General features: G+C 47.8%; 1 long non-coding RNA gene across 1 annotated transcript in view; it reads right to left on the bottom strand.

The window, feature by feature from the left end:
* The window catches only part of LOC141253052 (uncharacterized), a 55,859-nt gene extending 41,419 nt beyond the window's left edge, over positions 1-14,440 (bottom strand). Inside the window, exon 1 of the long non-coding RNA XR_012314207.1 lies at positions 14,055-14,440. This is a non-coding gene — a long non-coding RNA (uncharacterized lncRNA). The remainder of the gene's footprint in view (positions 1-14,054) is intronic.
* Positions 14,441-16,030: the final 1,590 nt, after the last annotated feature.

Here is a 16,030-nt window from a genome sequence, read left to right as displayed (position 1 = left end):
TTACTCTATATAAAGATGCTGATTTTCATTATAATCCTGTCTGTGACAATAATGAGACTGCTGAAAACAGAAGCATACAGATAGAGATTAGTGATGAGCGAGCGTGCCCGGTTAACCTTTTCACTGAGCATGCTCGGGTGCTGCCGAGTATTTTCAGCGTGCTCGACAACAACTATGTTTGAGCCGCCGTGCCGGAATGTGTTGCAGCTGTTAGACAGCTGCGACACATGCAGGGATTACCTGTTTGTTAGGCAATCCCTGCATGTTGCACAGCTGTCTAACAGCCGCAACACATGCAGCAGCGGCAGCTCAAACATAGTTGTCAAGAACGTCAAAAATTCTCGGGCAGCACCCGAGCTTGCTCGGTGAAAGTGTTAACTGAGCACTCTCGCACATCACTAATAGAGATATAAATAATGGAAAAAAAATTATCAAACATTTTTCAATTTTTTTCCACATTTTTCACAAAACCTGATTTAAATAACCCATTTTCTGATGACATATTTCATTTACATACCGTTCTGACATCGATTAGTGGCTAATAATGATGAGTGAGCATGTTCTGTTAATCCTTTCAGTGAGCATGCTCGGGTGCTCGCCGAGTATCTTTAGCAGTGCTCAGTGTTATGTTTTAGTCACTCAGTGCACATGATTTGCGACTGTTTGACAGCTTTAATACATGTGAGGGATGCCTAAGAAACAAGCATTCCTCACGTGTATTAAAGCTGTCAAACAGGCGCAAATCATGAGCACTGAGTGACTAAAACATAACACCCGAGCACGCTGGAGATACTCAGAAAACACCCGAGCATGCTCGTAAATCTTGAGTAACGAGCATGCTTGCTCATCACTAGTGGCTAATACTACAATTATTATTATTATATCGCTGTTTATTCCATGGTGCATTACATGTGAAAAGGGGTGTACGTAATAAAGTACAATAATCTTAGACAACAGAGTGGGTGAGGATACAGTAGGTGAGGGCAGTGCTGGTCGCGCAGTAGTATGGTAGAGCGGTGGTTAATGTAGGTTGTAGGCTTGTCGGAAGAGGTAGGTCTTCAGATTCCTTTTGAAGGTTTCCACAGTAGGCGAAAGTCTGATATGTTGGGGTATCAGAGTAGGGGGGATGCACGGGAGAAATTTTGTATGCGATTGTGGGAAGAGAAGATAAGAGGGGAGCAGAGAAGGAGATCTTGTGAGGATCAGAGGTTGGGTGCAGGTAAGTACAGGGAGACTAGGTCACAGATGTATGGAGGAGACTGATTGTGGATGGCTTTGTATGCCATGGTTAGGCTTTTGAACTTGAGTCTCTGGGAAATGGGGAGCCAATGAAGGGATTGACAGAGGGAAGAGGCCGAGGAATAATGAGGGGACTTTTGAATTAGTCGGGCAGCAGAGTTTAGGATAGATTGTAGGGGTGCAAGAGTGTTAGAAGGCAGGCCACAGAGCAGGAAGTTGCAGTAGTCGAGGTGGGAGATGATGAGGGCGTGCACTAGTGTTTTTGCAGATTCTTGAGTAAGGAATGTGCGGATCCGGGAAATATTTTTAAGTTGGAGTCAGCAGGAAGAGGAAAGGGCTTGGATATGTGGTTTGAAGGAGAGATTAGAGTCCAGGGTTACCTCGAGTCAGCGAGCTTTTGGGATTGGGGAGAGTGAGCAGCCATTTATTTTAACTGATAGGTATGTTGGGGGAAAGAGTGAGATGGGTGAAAGATGATGAATTCTGTTTTGTCCATGTTAAGTTTTAGAAATCAGCAGAGAGGAAGGATGAAATAGCGGAAAGACATTGTGGGATTCTGGTTAGTAGGGAGGAGATATTGGGTCCACAGAGGTAGATCTGTTTGTCATCAGCATAGAGGTGGTACTGGAAGCCGTTAGATTCTATTAGCTTTCCCAGGCCGAAGGTGTAAATGAAGAAGAACAGGAGTTCTAGAACTGAACCTCGGGGGACGTCAACAGATAAGGGGCGAGGTGAGGAGGTGGTGTGTGAGTGGGAGACGCTGTCCGGTCTATAGGTATGACAAGATCCAAGCTATGGCCAAGTCTGTGATGCCAAGAGATGAGAGAATCTGTAGTAATAGGTAATGGTCCACTGTATCAAAAGCAGAGGACATGTCCAGAAGGAGGAGGACCTTTGTCGTTTTTATTTGGCGGTTAGTAGGTCGTTGGTGACTTTAGTCAGGGCAGTTTCAATGGAGTGATGTGGATGGAAGCCACATTGTAAGCGGTCAAAGAGGGAGCAAGAGGAGAGGTGGGAGGGAAGTTCAAGATGGACGTGTTGCTCCAGTAGTTTTGAGGCATAGGGGAGAAGTGATTTGGGGTGATAGATATACACAGAGGATGGGTCAAGGAGGGAGGGCTTTTTAAGGATGGGTGTGATTGAAGCATGTTTAAAGCACGAGGGGAAGACACCTGTTGTTAGTGATAGGTTGAAGAGATGGATTAGGGTTGGGGTAAACACTGTGGTGAGGTTTGGGATGAGGTGGGGTGAGATCGGGTTGAGTTCACAGGTGGTGAGATGTGATCTCGAGAGTAGAGCAGAAACTTGATCTTTCATGATAGTGGAGAAGCTGGTTTTGCAGGAGGAGGGCTGAGTAGTTATTAGTAGTGTTGAGCCACCCCCGTAGTGTTCGAGTTCGGTTCGGTTCGTCGAACACCCGTGTGTTCGCCGAACTGTTCGTCGAACTGTTCGTCGAACACCTTCGAACACCGTTAAAACCAATGGCAGGCAAACAAAAACACATAGAAACACATAGAAAACACCTTCAAAGGTGTCCAAAAGCTGACAAACTGCTCAGAAGACATAACTAACACATGGAAAAGTGACAAGTACATATAGTCATGCGAAAATAAAAGAGGTGGAGGAGTAAAAGGAGGGGGAGACACAGATATAGGCATGTCATGCCCTTCTAAAATCCAAAAAGTGAGAAGCCGACACGACCAGTCCGCTCCTGCCCGTGCTACCTCCGTGTCGCCGGGTTTGTGCCAGAGCCGCGGTGAACCCTGATGGCCAGCCCCCCTCTCCCAATACTGGTGCCTGTCCGCTGGTGGGTCGAGCGAGCCCCCCTGTGGTGGAGGCAGCTCTAAGCTTTTTAATTTAAATTGTCTCTCTAATTTGAATGAATACACTTTAAATCCATTTACAAGGATCTATTGGAGGGCAAGTCTCATGCCAGCAGCCGCGTAATTCCAGCTCCAGTAGCGTCCACTAAAGCTGCTGCAGTTAAAAAGCTTTTATAAGGATCGAGCTCGGCTGTCCACCGCAAGGCATCCTACTGCCAGTCCCAGCCCCTATGCCTTGGGGTGCCTCCTGATGCTCTTCACTAAGTATCCCATGGTCCCAAAGCATTTCCTTTGAAAAAATTAAGTGTCTAAACTACAGGTGGTGTAGCTTGCTTAACAGCCGGGATAATCCGCTGACTAGCAGACACTGCTACTAGGCACAAAGTATTTCCTGGGCTAGATGCAGTTAAAAATTTGTAATTAGATACTCTCGTTGGATGCTGAGAAAGCATTCCATAGAGTCTCCTGGCACGCCATATATGATTCTCTTAAAAAGCTTGGGGTAGGGGTCTAGGGGACCCTTTTATAGCCAAAATCATGGCCCTGTATCACAATACGTCACCTAGGCTGAAGATAAATGGAACTGTAGCACCCTGAGGGCTCGGTTGCTACAAACGTATTGCACCTCACCCAGAGGTGTGATATCTCACTCTCAGGTAAGGATGGAGTGTGGATCAGGACCCGACACCTGCATGCATTACACCACATTGCCGTGGGGCAGGGCGACCAATATGCCCCTGAGATGGGCACGACAGTCCCTGTCCCTGGCTGGAGTGGGGGGAGGGAACACTGAGGAAGGGGAACCCGGTAGTGCAGGAGCAGGGAGGAAGCAGTTCCTGGGTGCATTGAGAAGGGAGTATAAAAGGTGGGCACCATCTTAGTTCAGTGCAGAGAAGTCTGAGCAGAAGTGGCAGGGAGCAGGGGCTCTGCATGAGCTCTGCTCCGGAGGCGGGCCTAGTAACAGAGGCCCAGGCCTGGAAGAGGGAGAAGGAAGGAAGGGGAGCGGAGAAGGCTCCAGGAACGAGGAATGAAGGGATCCCAGGGGTGCGGACGGGCGAGTCGCCACCGCACGCCCGAATCCACCTGCGTGGAGGGGTCAGGCCAAAGGGGGAGACCGGTCCCCGAACTAGTGGAGGCAGGAAACGACCCTCAGCTAGAAACCGGAGGCTCTGACATTTTATGTGGCGCAGCCCCTCGCTACACCCGCTAGGAAGGCACCACATAGGGTCAGGGAAACTGGCGCCAAGTTTACCAAGAGGAGGCCCGAGGCAGCCAGACAGAAGTGTTGGTAAGAAAGGCCAGACAAAGGACACACAAAGGGGGTCCTGTGAAGTGCTCCAAAGTTATCTGGGAGTTGTCTGAGCCCCTTACCTGGTGAGCACAGTACGACGTGGGCAGCCGTTACCTGCAGACGTGGTCTGGATAATAAGAACTGTGAGTAAAGGCCCTGAACTGCATCACTGACTCCGTGTCGTTACTGCTGCTGCCCTGCACCATCACCCCCATCCTCCGCATACACTGCCCTGAGGCTATACTCCTCCCGTGGGGAGTTATGCTACGCTCTGCTGCACCCACAACACCAGCCTCAGCGGTCTGCCCTGTAGCGGCGGTTCACTCTGACCGCAATCCACGAGTGGCGTAGTCGTACATTTAAACATCAAAACCACATAAATAGTTCCGCCACTGGTTTGACCGCCCTGAGCCACGGAACCGGGTCGCCGCCACGAAGACTACAACCACCAGCATCCACCAAAAAGGGTCCGGCTCCGGGTGTCCCAAGGCCCAGGGGGTGCGTCAGAACATTTTCATCACCTTTCACAATCACCAATGGGACAAGGCAGGGATGTCCTCTGTCCCCTCTCTTATACATCCTAGTGACGGAGCACCTGCTCTCATCAATTCGCCATAACCCCAATATTAGGTGGATTGAGGTGGGAGGCACCGAGTACAAGTGCTCTCTATTTGCTGATGATGTCCTAGTATATATCACTCAATCACATATATCCATCCATGCTGTTATGGCTGAAATAGATCACTTTGTTACATGGTCAAATTTTAAAATCAATGCAGCGAAGTCTGAGGCCCTCGATGTCTCCCTCCCCAAATCCATATAGGATTCCATCCAGTCCAACTTTCCCTTTGCCTGTCCCTCACAGGGTATCAAATACTTAGGAATTCCTATTCATAGAGACCTCTCCCATCTATGTTATCTTAATTTTGGGCCCTTTATTGAACAACTCCATACAGCCCACGGTTGGCAAGTTAGAACTGTAAGATTCACTACGTGAACCGCTGGTGTTTTGTGGAAAAGCACATGTACACTGCGTTCCAAATTATTATGCAAAAAGTGTTTAGGAGTGATAAGGGAAGAATTTGTTTGTTTGTCAGTTAAACTCATTGATGGTGATGTGTGTCAGGGCTCTTTATATCACTGTAAGCAATTGCAGACACCTGTGCTAATTAGTTTGGCAGGTGTGTCCAATGAAAGGCAAGACTACTTAAGAAGGCTCTCTCACATTATTAAGCAGCCTACATTTTCTGCCAAAATGGGAAAGAAAAAGGATGTGTCGGCTGCTGAGAAGCAACAAATTGTGGAGTGTTTAGGTCAAGGCATGACTACAATCAACATTGTGCGATGATCAGGATGAAGTGTCTTGGCAATCAAGAAGTATGTAGCTGATTCACAGTACACACGTGTGCGTGCTGATAAGGGCAAATTGAGGACTCTTTCCTACAGGCAATTACGTCAGGTTGAAAGAGCAGCGGCAAAAAAGCCTTGTCATAGCAGCAGACAAGTTTTTGAAGCTGCTTGTGCCTCCAACGTCCCCCGAACAACAAGATGCAGGGTCCTTCAGAGGTTTGCAGCTGTGCATACGCCATCCTGTCGACCTCCTCTATCCACTTCACACAAGCAGAAACGGCTCCAGTGGGCCAAACATTACATGAAGACTGATTTCAAAACTGTTTTGTTCACGGATGAGTGCCGTGCAGCGCTCGATGGTCCAGATGGATGGAGTGGAGGATGGCTGGTTGATGGACACCCCACGCAAACACGGCTACAGCGCCAACAAGGAGGAGGTGGAGTAATGTTTTGGGCTGGAATCATGGGGAGAGAGATTGTCGGCCCCTTTAGGATCCCTGAAGGCGCTAAAGATGAACTCCATAATGTATGTGGATTTTCTCAAACAGCACTTCCTGCCATGGTTCAAGAAGAAGAACCGTGTATTTCACAGCAAGATCATTTTTCTGCATGATAATGCACCATCTCATGCTGCACATAAAACATCTGCATCTCTGGCTGATATGGGCATAAAAGGGGACAAACTTATGGTGTGACCCCCATGCTCCCCTGACCTCTACCCCATTCAGAACCTTTGGAGCATCATTAAAAGGAGTGTCTATGATGGCGGGAGGCAGTTCACATCTAAGCAACAGCTCTGGGAGGGTATTCTGTCCTCATGCAAAACAATTGAAGCAGAAACCATCCAAAACCTGACAAATTCAATGGACGAGAGAGTTCAGAAGCTCCTTTCGAACAAGGGGTCCTATGTGAAAATGTAACATCACCTAGAATAAAATTTTGAGTTGAAAACTGTTTGATTTCAGTTTCTAACAACCTGCTAATGCTTATAATTTCAAAAATGACCATTTTTTTGGTCTTTATTAAAATGAAAAGGTTGATCGAAAAGTTTGGGGGATCTAAGAGTGTGGCAACCCAGTAGTCATGATTACTTCGAATTCTGACAATATGAGGGTCATGCTGCAGGTAGTGCAGCAAGAAGGCACTTATGTGTCTTGCGCATCTCGGAGCCCCAAAATTATTTTCCGGGCTAGATGCAGCTAAAAATTATTTTTAATTTTAAATCTGGTGAAGCTTTAGTATAGATGGCCTAATAGGATCAGTGCTGCACACTGCTACAAAGCCCAAATTATTTTCCAGTCAAGATACAGATAAACATGATTAGTAATTTGAAAGCTTAAAACGGTTGGTAGGGTGATTTTAACCAATCATCAAGCTTTTACTCTCCCCAGGATGACACAGGGGTAGAAAAGTCGTTTCGGATCCATGATTTGTTCATCTTTATGAACGTGAGTCTGTCTACATTATCAGTGGAGAGCCGCGTGCGCTTATCTGTCAGCACACCACCAGCAGCGCTGAACACACGTTCAGACAGAACGCTGGCTGCGGGGCATGACAAGATCTCCAAGGCGTAAGTGGCTAGCTCCGGCCATTTATCCAGATTGGAAGCCCAAAAAGAGCAAGGGTCCAGTGACACAGTCGTGGCTTCAATGTTTACTTGGAGATACTCCTGTACCATCGTCTCTAGGCGTTGACTATGTGTCAGACTTCTTGTCTCCTGTGGCCTTGCAAAGGATGGGCTAAAAAAGTGGTGAAATGATTCCGCAAAATTGATGTTACCAGCAGATACTGTGGTTCTGTTACGGTTTGAGTGCTGAACACTTGACGGTCCCACGGTTGGCAAGTTGGAACTGTGAGATTCACTACGTGCACCACTGGTGTTTTGTGGAAAAGCACATGTAAGATTCTGCAACAGTCTCTGCTGATACTCCTGCATGCGTGCATCCCTTTCTATGGCAGGAATAATTTCGGCAAATTTACTTTTGTACCGGGGATCTAACAGTGTGGCAACCCAGTAGTCGGGATTATTTCTAATTCTCACAATTCGAGGGTCATGTTGCAGGTAGTGCAGCAAGAAGGCACTCATGTGTGTTGCGCATCCAGGAGCACCAAGTCCCTGTTGTGTTGGTGGCGAGGTAACAATCATGCTTCCTTCCTCTGTCCTCTCCCCCCAACCTCGCACAACAGAAATGTGATCAAGGTCTCCCTCATCTGATGAGTCTTCCATCAGTTCGTCCTCCACTTCTTCCTGGGCTCCTGCACCTTCCTCACTAGTTTGGCTGCTACCATGCGCCCTGGTAAAACCATCTCCCCCACCCTCACATGCCTGCCGCCTTGGTGCTGCCGACCGTCTGGACCTTGCAGATGTTAGCCCTTCCGCATATAACTCCTCCTCCTCTACTTCCTCCACCTCCTCTTGTGCCACCACCTGACTCCGAATTCTGTTTAACATGTGCTCCAGCATGTAAATCACCGGAATAGTCATGCTGATAATGGCATCGTCAGCACTAAACATCTTCGTCGCCATTTCAAAACTGTGCAGAAGGGTGCATAGGTCCCTGATCTGAGACCACTCCTCCAGCGTGATTTGCCCCACCTCTGAATCTCGTTGGCCCAGGCTATACGTCAGAACGTATTGCACCAGGGCTTGTCGGTGCTGCCACAGTCGCTGCAACATGTGCAGAGTTGAATTCCACCGGGTAGGCACATCACATTTTAGCCGGTGAAGTGGCAGGCCCAACAACTTCTGTAGAGATGTAAGTCGCTGAGCTGCGGGATGCGAACGGCGGAAGTGAGCACACAGCGACCGTGCCCTCTGCAGAAGGCCATCTAGTCTGGGATAGTGGGCTAAAAATTGCTGGACAACCAGGTTCAACACGTGAGCCATACAAGGCACGTGTGTGACATTGCCCCGGCGAAGGGCCGCACCCAGGTTTGCAGCATTGTCGCACACGGCCTTCCCTGGTTTCAGGTCCAGTGGAGACAACCATTCATGAAATTGGTTCTCCAGAGCTGACCACAACTCCTCAGCTGTGTGACTCACATTTCCCAGACATTTCAATGTAAAAACCGCCTGATGACGTTGAGCCCTACTGCCAGCATAGTAAGGAGGTGTGCAGGATCCCTTCTGCGCAGTTAGAAAGCTTGTGGCATGACCAGACAGGCTTTGGGTGCAGGTGGAAGACCGAGAGGAGGTTGAGGAGGCAGAAGCAGTGGAGGAACTTTGACATAAAGAGGATTGACGCACAACTCGTGGGGACGGCAAGACTTGGACAGCAGCCCCTTGTCCTGCTGTCACCATAGTTACCCAGTGCCCAGTCAGCGACATGTAACGCCCCTGTCCATGCCTACTCGTCCAAGTGTCTGTGGTGAAATGCACCCTGTCACACACAGAGTTTCTCAAAGAAGCGGTGATGTTGTGTGCGACATGCTGGTGGAGCGCAAGCACACCTTTCTTTGAGAAGTAGTGCCGACTGGGCATCTGGTACTGGGGCACTGCGACGGACATAAGGTCTCGAAAATCCTCTGTGTCCACCAGGCGGAAAGGCAGCATTTCTGTAGCCAAGAGCTTGCAGATGGTGAAATTCAACCTCTTAGCTTTCTCATGGCTAGGAGGAAATGGTCTTTTACTTGTCCACATCTGAGGGACCGAGGGCTGGCTATTGTGCTTAGACGGGGTTGATAAGGGTGTCCCCGGCAAACTGCCGGTCTGTGAGGAAGATGCAGGCGGACATGTTAGGTTGCCTTGATCCAAAGGTGGTGCTATCGATGTCGGACAGCGCTCAACACCAGCTGGTGTTACCACCTCCAAAGAAAATGATGACCTGCCAATCACGCTGGCTGTTGCGGGTAAAGAGGTGGCAGGTCTGCGCCCCAAAACAGGTGTGACTGCTGTCCCCCCAGTCACAGAGGATGAAGAGGCCGCGGATGCACAAGATATGGCAGACGGTGGTTGGCCCGGCCGGCTAGACCGCATTGTAGCACACTGAGCTTCCCACTGCAACTTATGCTTCATGTCCATGTGCCGGTTCATGCATGAAGTACTCAAACTATGTATTTTTTGGCCTCTACTTAGCTTTTGCTGACAAATGTTACAGATAACACGAGTTGGGTCATCTTTATCGATCTGAAAAAATGCCCAGGCTATGCAAGGCTTAGCACCCATGCGACCTGAAGAGCCACCACGACTTGTGGTGAGAGGCAGAGTTGTGTTTGAGGATGCAGTTGTTGACGTGCTTCCAGTACTACGTCTCTGTCCAGGAAGGCGCAACCTGACCTCGTCGTCACTAGCATCTTCCTCCACCTCCTCTGCTGACCTCATCTCTTGGCTGACTGTGGGTTGACAGTAAGTGGGATCTCCAACCTCATCATCATCACCCTGTGCGTTATCACACCCGTCGTCCTCAGAGCCAACCTGTTCCTGCCCTGACAAAAAACTAAAGTTGTCGCTCCAATCAGGTATTTGAGTCTTATCATCGTCTTCCTCATTGTCTCCACCAACAGGAGTTACAGTTTGGGAATGAGGGTCTACATTATGGTCAGAACCTTCTGCGTCTGGTCCTGGATCCGACTCATAAAGATTCTGGGCATCAGTGCAGATCATTTCGTCTGGATTCACAGAAGCGCTGGAGTCGACCTCTGATTCCCAGGCTATAGTATGAGTAAACAGCTCTGCAGACTCAACCATCTGTTCTACCTCATACTCAGACGGGCAGCTGGAGATTTGGGAGCTGTGAGGAAGCAAGTGCGATTTGGGTGACACCTTTGAGGACTGGAGTATTTGTGATGTTGAAGTTGATGTGGAGGAGAGCCCACTTAAAGGAGCACTTGATATCCGTTGAAGCACCTGCTGTTTTTGTGCCTCATCTGGAATTTGTAGCAATTGGCGTGGCCGTAAGAAAGGGATCTTATCACATTGTCCGCTAAAAGAAGTAGACATTTTAGTTTGGCTGGAAGATGGTCTTTCTTCTGCAGATGTTACTGTTGCTTTAACACCTACCCCACGGACACAACCTTTTTTCCCCTTCCCAACACGCCTATTCCCCTTTCCACCAGCAGCAGGCCTTTTTCCACTCATTTTGGTGGTTAACTAATTCACAACTCTGGAGTTGTTTGCACAAAAAAACAATGGATGGTAACCGAGCAGAGCTGAGTGGCCAAACTGTGGTATTAGGCCAAAACTATTGGCTGGGTTAGATGCAGAAAAAAATTATATTCAATTTGCAACCTGATGGAGGTCAGTATAGATGGACTAATACAACAAGTCCCACACACAGCTAGAAGCCCAATATTTTTTCAGAGGTAGATGCAGAAAAAAATATATTCAGTTTGCAACCTGATGGAGGTCAGTATAGGTGGACTAATAGAACAAGTCCCACACACTGCTAGAAGGCCAAATATTTTTTCAGAGCTAGATGCAGAAAAAAATTATATTCAGTTTGCAACCTGATGGAGGTCTGTATAGATGGATTAATAGAACAAGACCCACACACAGCTAGAAGCCCAATATTCTTTCAGAGGTAGATGCAGAAAAAAATATATTCAGTTTGCAACCTGATGGAGGTCAGTATAGATGGACTAATACAACAAGTCCCACACACAGCTAGAAGCCCAATATTTTTTCAGAGGTAGATGCAGAAAAAAATATATTCAGTTTGCAACCTGATGGAGGTCAGTATAGATGGACTAATACAACAAGTCCCACACACAGCTAGAAGCCCAAATATTTTTTCAGAGGTACTGTAGATGCAGATAAAAATTATTTTTAATTTGCAACCTGATGGAGGTCAGTATAGATGGACTAATAGAGAAAGTCCGACACACTACTAGAAGGCCAAATATTTTTTCAGAGCTAGATGCAGAAAAAAATTATATTCAGTTTGCAACCTGATGGAGGTCAGTATAGATGGACTAATACAACAAGACCCACACACAGCTAGAAGCCCAATATTTTTTCAGAGGTAGATGCAGAAAAAAATATATTCAGTTTGCAACCTGATGGAGGTCAGTATAGGTGGACTAATATATCAAGTCCCACACACTGCTAGAAGGCCAAATATTTTTTCAGAGCTAGATGCAGAAAAAAATTATATTCAGTTTGCAACCTGATGGAGGTCAGTATAGATGGATTAATAGAACAAGACCCACACACAGCTAGAAGCCCAATATTTTTTCAGAGGTAGATGCAGAAAAAAATATATTCAGTTTGCAACCTGATGGAGGTCAGTATAGATGGACTAACAGAGAAAGTCCCACACACTACTAGAAGGCCAAATATTTTTTCAGAGCTAGATGCAGAAAAAAATTAGATTCAGTTTGCAACCTGATGGAGGTCAGTATAGATGGACTAATAGAATGATGCTATGCCCAAAATATTTTACTTCACTAGGTGCAGTAAAAAAATTGGTATTCTATACACAGGTGGTATATCTTGCAACACAGATAGGCTACTCCACTGACTAACACACTCTGCAATAGGCCAAAAAGGATTAGCTTTGCTAGATTCAGCCAAATGCTGTGAAAAAAACTTGCACAGCACTGGCACAGACCTGCCTGGCAAAAACTGATAGGAACTGATGTAACCTAGTCCTGAAAAGGACTCCAATTACAATTAGTCTTTACTCCCACAACCTATCTATTTAAGAGCACAGACCTGCCTGATAAAAGTCGTAGGAAATGCTGTAACCTAGTCCTTAAAAGGACTGTAATCACAACTATTCCCTACTCCCAAGCTATCTGTATATTTGTGCGAAAATTGGCTTGAAATTAACAAGGTATAGCGCACACAGCAACAGCGGTGCCGTCTAACACGCAGCTGCAGCAGTGAGAAAATGGTGGCGACGGGGAAAATGGCTTGGTCTTATAGGGCAAGGACATGTGACATACACTGCCAATGACACATGCCCTTGCTTGTGTGAAAAAAAGCACTTCGCTCCGTGTGTGCGCTGCTGATAGGCTGACAGATTGCACCTCCCCACTGTAAATGCGGGAAAGAGAAAAAAAAATGGAGATCTTCATTGTTCCTGCAGAGATCCATCCCCTGCCCCTCCCCCCACCCCGCTGTACACTCAAACTGCGTATTAACATTAATTTTCATCATTACTGAGAAAAAATCCAGTTATGATTTTGGTGCACGAACAGTTATCGAACATAACCTCGAACAGCCGAATTTTTCTCAAATTGTTCGTGTTCGCCGAACGGCTCGAACACCGCCCAAAACAGCTCGAATTTGAGATTGGCGAACAGTTCGAGTAGAACAACGCTCATCTCTAGTTATTAGGAGGGGCTGTGTGGGTTGTAGGCCGAAGCTTACTCTGATGTTATCAATCTTCTGCTTGAAGAATGAGGCAAAGTCTTCAGCTGAGATGAGAGGAGATGGAGGAGGCACTGTGGAACGGAGGAGAGAATTGAAAGTGTTGAATAGCTATTTAGGGTTGTGAGACAGGGAGGATATGAGAGATGAGAAGTAGCTTTGCTTTGCTGCAGTGAGTATGGACTTGAAAGTAGTGAGGGACTGTTTGAATGTGATGAAGTGCTGTGTGGAGGGGGTTCTTTTCCATCTCTGCTCAGCAACTCTGGAAGCCTGCCTCAGTTCTTTGGTCACGCTGGTATGCCAGGGTTGCCTGTTGATTTTGAGAGCTACAATGTAAGCAGTAAGCTCCTTAGCTCCCTCCAGTGGTAGCAGCAGGCAGCCCAAATGTTACCATTAAAAGTGAATCTGTTACCAGGTCATCAGATCAGCCTGATGTAGGCAAAGAGACCCCGATTCCAGCAATGTGTCATCTACTGGGTAGCTTGCTGTCATTTTGATAAAATCACTGTTTTATCTGCCACAGATCTACCAGTTGTCTGAATGCTGAACTCTGTATAACCCCATCCACACCACTGATTGGCAGCTTTTATGTATGCTGTGTATAGGCAGAAAGCTGCAATCATTGGTGTGGGCAGGGTTTTACAAAGCTCATGATTATGGACGACTACATGGCAGCAAGTTTACTAGTCCTCTAGTGATAATCTGCTGATAACACAGTGATTACATCGTAACTACTGTAAGGCAGCGCTAGTCTTCATCCTGGGGGATACTCGCTTCGCTGCGTCAATTTAAAGCACACCAGCCATATTTTCCGGTATATCTCAACTCAGCAGTTTATTAACTCCATAAACTGCTGATCACTCAGTCCATCTTAGTGGCTCACCGGCATATTACACATATAATATCCAGGAGCCCTGCAACTAGCAGACAGGCCCTCTTGGCTCTCAGTTACATCCCTCCGCAAAGTCACTTATATCAATGTCCACATCAATGTCCATATCAATGTCCATTTCAATGTCGATATCAATCAGTGTTTTACCTTTGCCCGGGTTGTAGCTGCTTCAGTCCACTTTGTTTCGCCACCACTGTGGCTCTAGGGCTTACCAAGCGTGGTCTCCAGCCCTCCTCCCGTCCAAGGCCACTGGCATCTCTCACACTCTCAGATCCAGGCTCTGCCCTCCAGGACGCTTGTCTGGCACTCCGAGGCTTACTGGCATCCCTTACACTCTCATACAAGGATCCAGGCTTCACCTACCAGGAGTCCACCAGGCCTCACACGAGCGGTGTTCCCCCACACACAGGGAACAGCCTCGTGCCTCTCACACGGTGTCCACACAGGAACACCAAACACAGGAACTCCCAACACAGGAACACACCCAACACCCAGGGTTTATATATCCTGTAGCTCACACACACACACAGACAGGACCTTGCTGACGTCACAGTCATGTGATCAGACAGACATTCTGTGTATACAGGACCTGAGCTATGTCACAGTCATGTGACCAGTCACCTGAGGGGGAAGAAAATAGCATAAACAGACATACTAGATCACTATAGCAATGACGCTGCACCACATATGCCCCCCCTCTGTTCAAACTTGTGGGGTTGAACACACAATATACACAAACAGTCTATAACCCACAGTTCACACAGAGACCGTGAACTTGACCATTGCGCTGCTCAGCCCCTGGAACATTAGTCAATGACATTAGCCCATTCCTCAGGGACCCACTATCTGCCATTGTCACCGACTTCGTCAAGTCACATTTCCGGGTCGTAAACTTGTCAGACTTCCCCGGCTCCCCGCAGTCAGTCGCAACCTTGTCAGGTCTCCCCCGATCCCAGCGGTCAGTCTAAACCCTGCCAGGTCTCCCCCGCTCCCAGCGGTCAGTCGAAACCCTACCAGGTCTCCCCCGCTCCCAGCGGTCAATACAGCAGTGTGACTCACATGCTCTGGTATTTAAGGTCCGGTTCGACTCCGTACTGTCCCGCACTCCATTGGGTCGTTTGTATGGGTCACCCAAACCTGAGTCACTGGAGGTCTCACTACTCTCAGGACATCTTGAAAGGTCCCTAACTTCAGCTGTAGCTTTTCTGCTATTTAGGGGGCCCTTTCTCTGTCTGGTCTCACAATCTCTAGACGGCTGCCACCTTCTGCTACTCAGATGATGCTGTCCATTCACTCACAGCCTAGCGAGATTTAACTGTTACACCTCTCGCAGGTAGGTCACTCGGTACTCCACCAGCATGCTCATATTTGCCAGATTTTCTTCCGTTCCTATAGCGTACAACGACACCCTGCCGTCTTCATCCGGTATCCAGTCCTGACGATCACGTGGACTGCTTACTTTCACCACACCATACTTCTTCACCATCATCTGCATGGCTTGGCCATTTCTCCCAAGGAGCTTTCTCACCAGTACATGAGGCACCCGGATGACCTCTTCCCGCAGACTGAGCCTTTCTCATCAGTTCCAGTTGTCTAGCGGCTTGCTCCGTCTTCAACCGGAGAAACCGCTTCGCGCGAATACATCGCCAGTGTATGTCACTTAGGATCGCCACCCTCTTCACTGTGACTTCGGTCGTGGACAGGACCACCAGCTGTCTATCCTCTGAGGTCAAGTACACCTTACAGGCTCCCACGGCCTTCTTAAACTCTGCATGCACGGACTCACTGGTGCATTCTTCCCTCAAGTCCTCGGGTACATCTACGAGGCACTTGTACCGAGACGTTTCGGTCTCACCAGTGGTTTCCAGACGATCAACCAGCTCAGGTTTCAGGGACAACTGACTTCCAGCTTCTTCACCCTGGATGCTTCCCCTGAGCTGACTCACAGCTACCAATTCACGAACTTTCGTCTCGATCACTTCCGCAACTTGTTTGCCTTTTCCCTTCTCCAAGGAAGCCTCGTTCACTGCGTGACACTTTGCTAGGCGACCTTTGAGCTCTAAAACTTCTTCTTCTAGCTCAGCTACTCACCTCTCAGCAGCCCATCTCTGAAGCTCTTCCTG

The sequence above is a fragment of the Phyllobates terribilis genome, unplaced genomic scaffold (assembly GCF_046119375.1).
Source record: "Phyllobates terribilis strain yellow unplaced genomic scaffold, ASM4611937v1 Scaffold_2__4_contigs__length_985480577, whole genome shotgun sequence".
In the NCBI taxonomy this organism is placed as follows: Eukaryota; Metazoa; Chordata; class Amphibia; order Anura; family Dendrobatidae; genus Phyllobates; species Phyllobates terribilis.
Note: the sequence above shows the minus strand (reverse complement) of the source record. Positions and strands in the feature narration are given on the sequence as shown.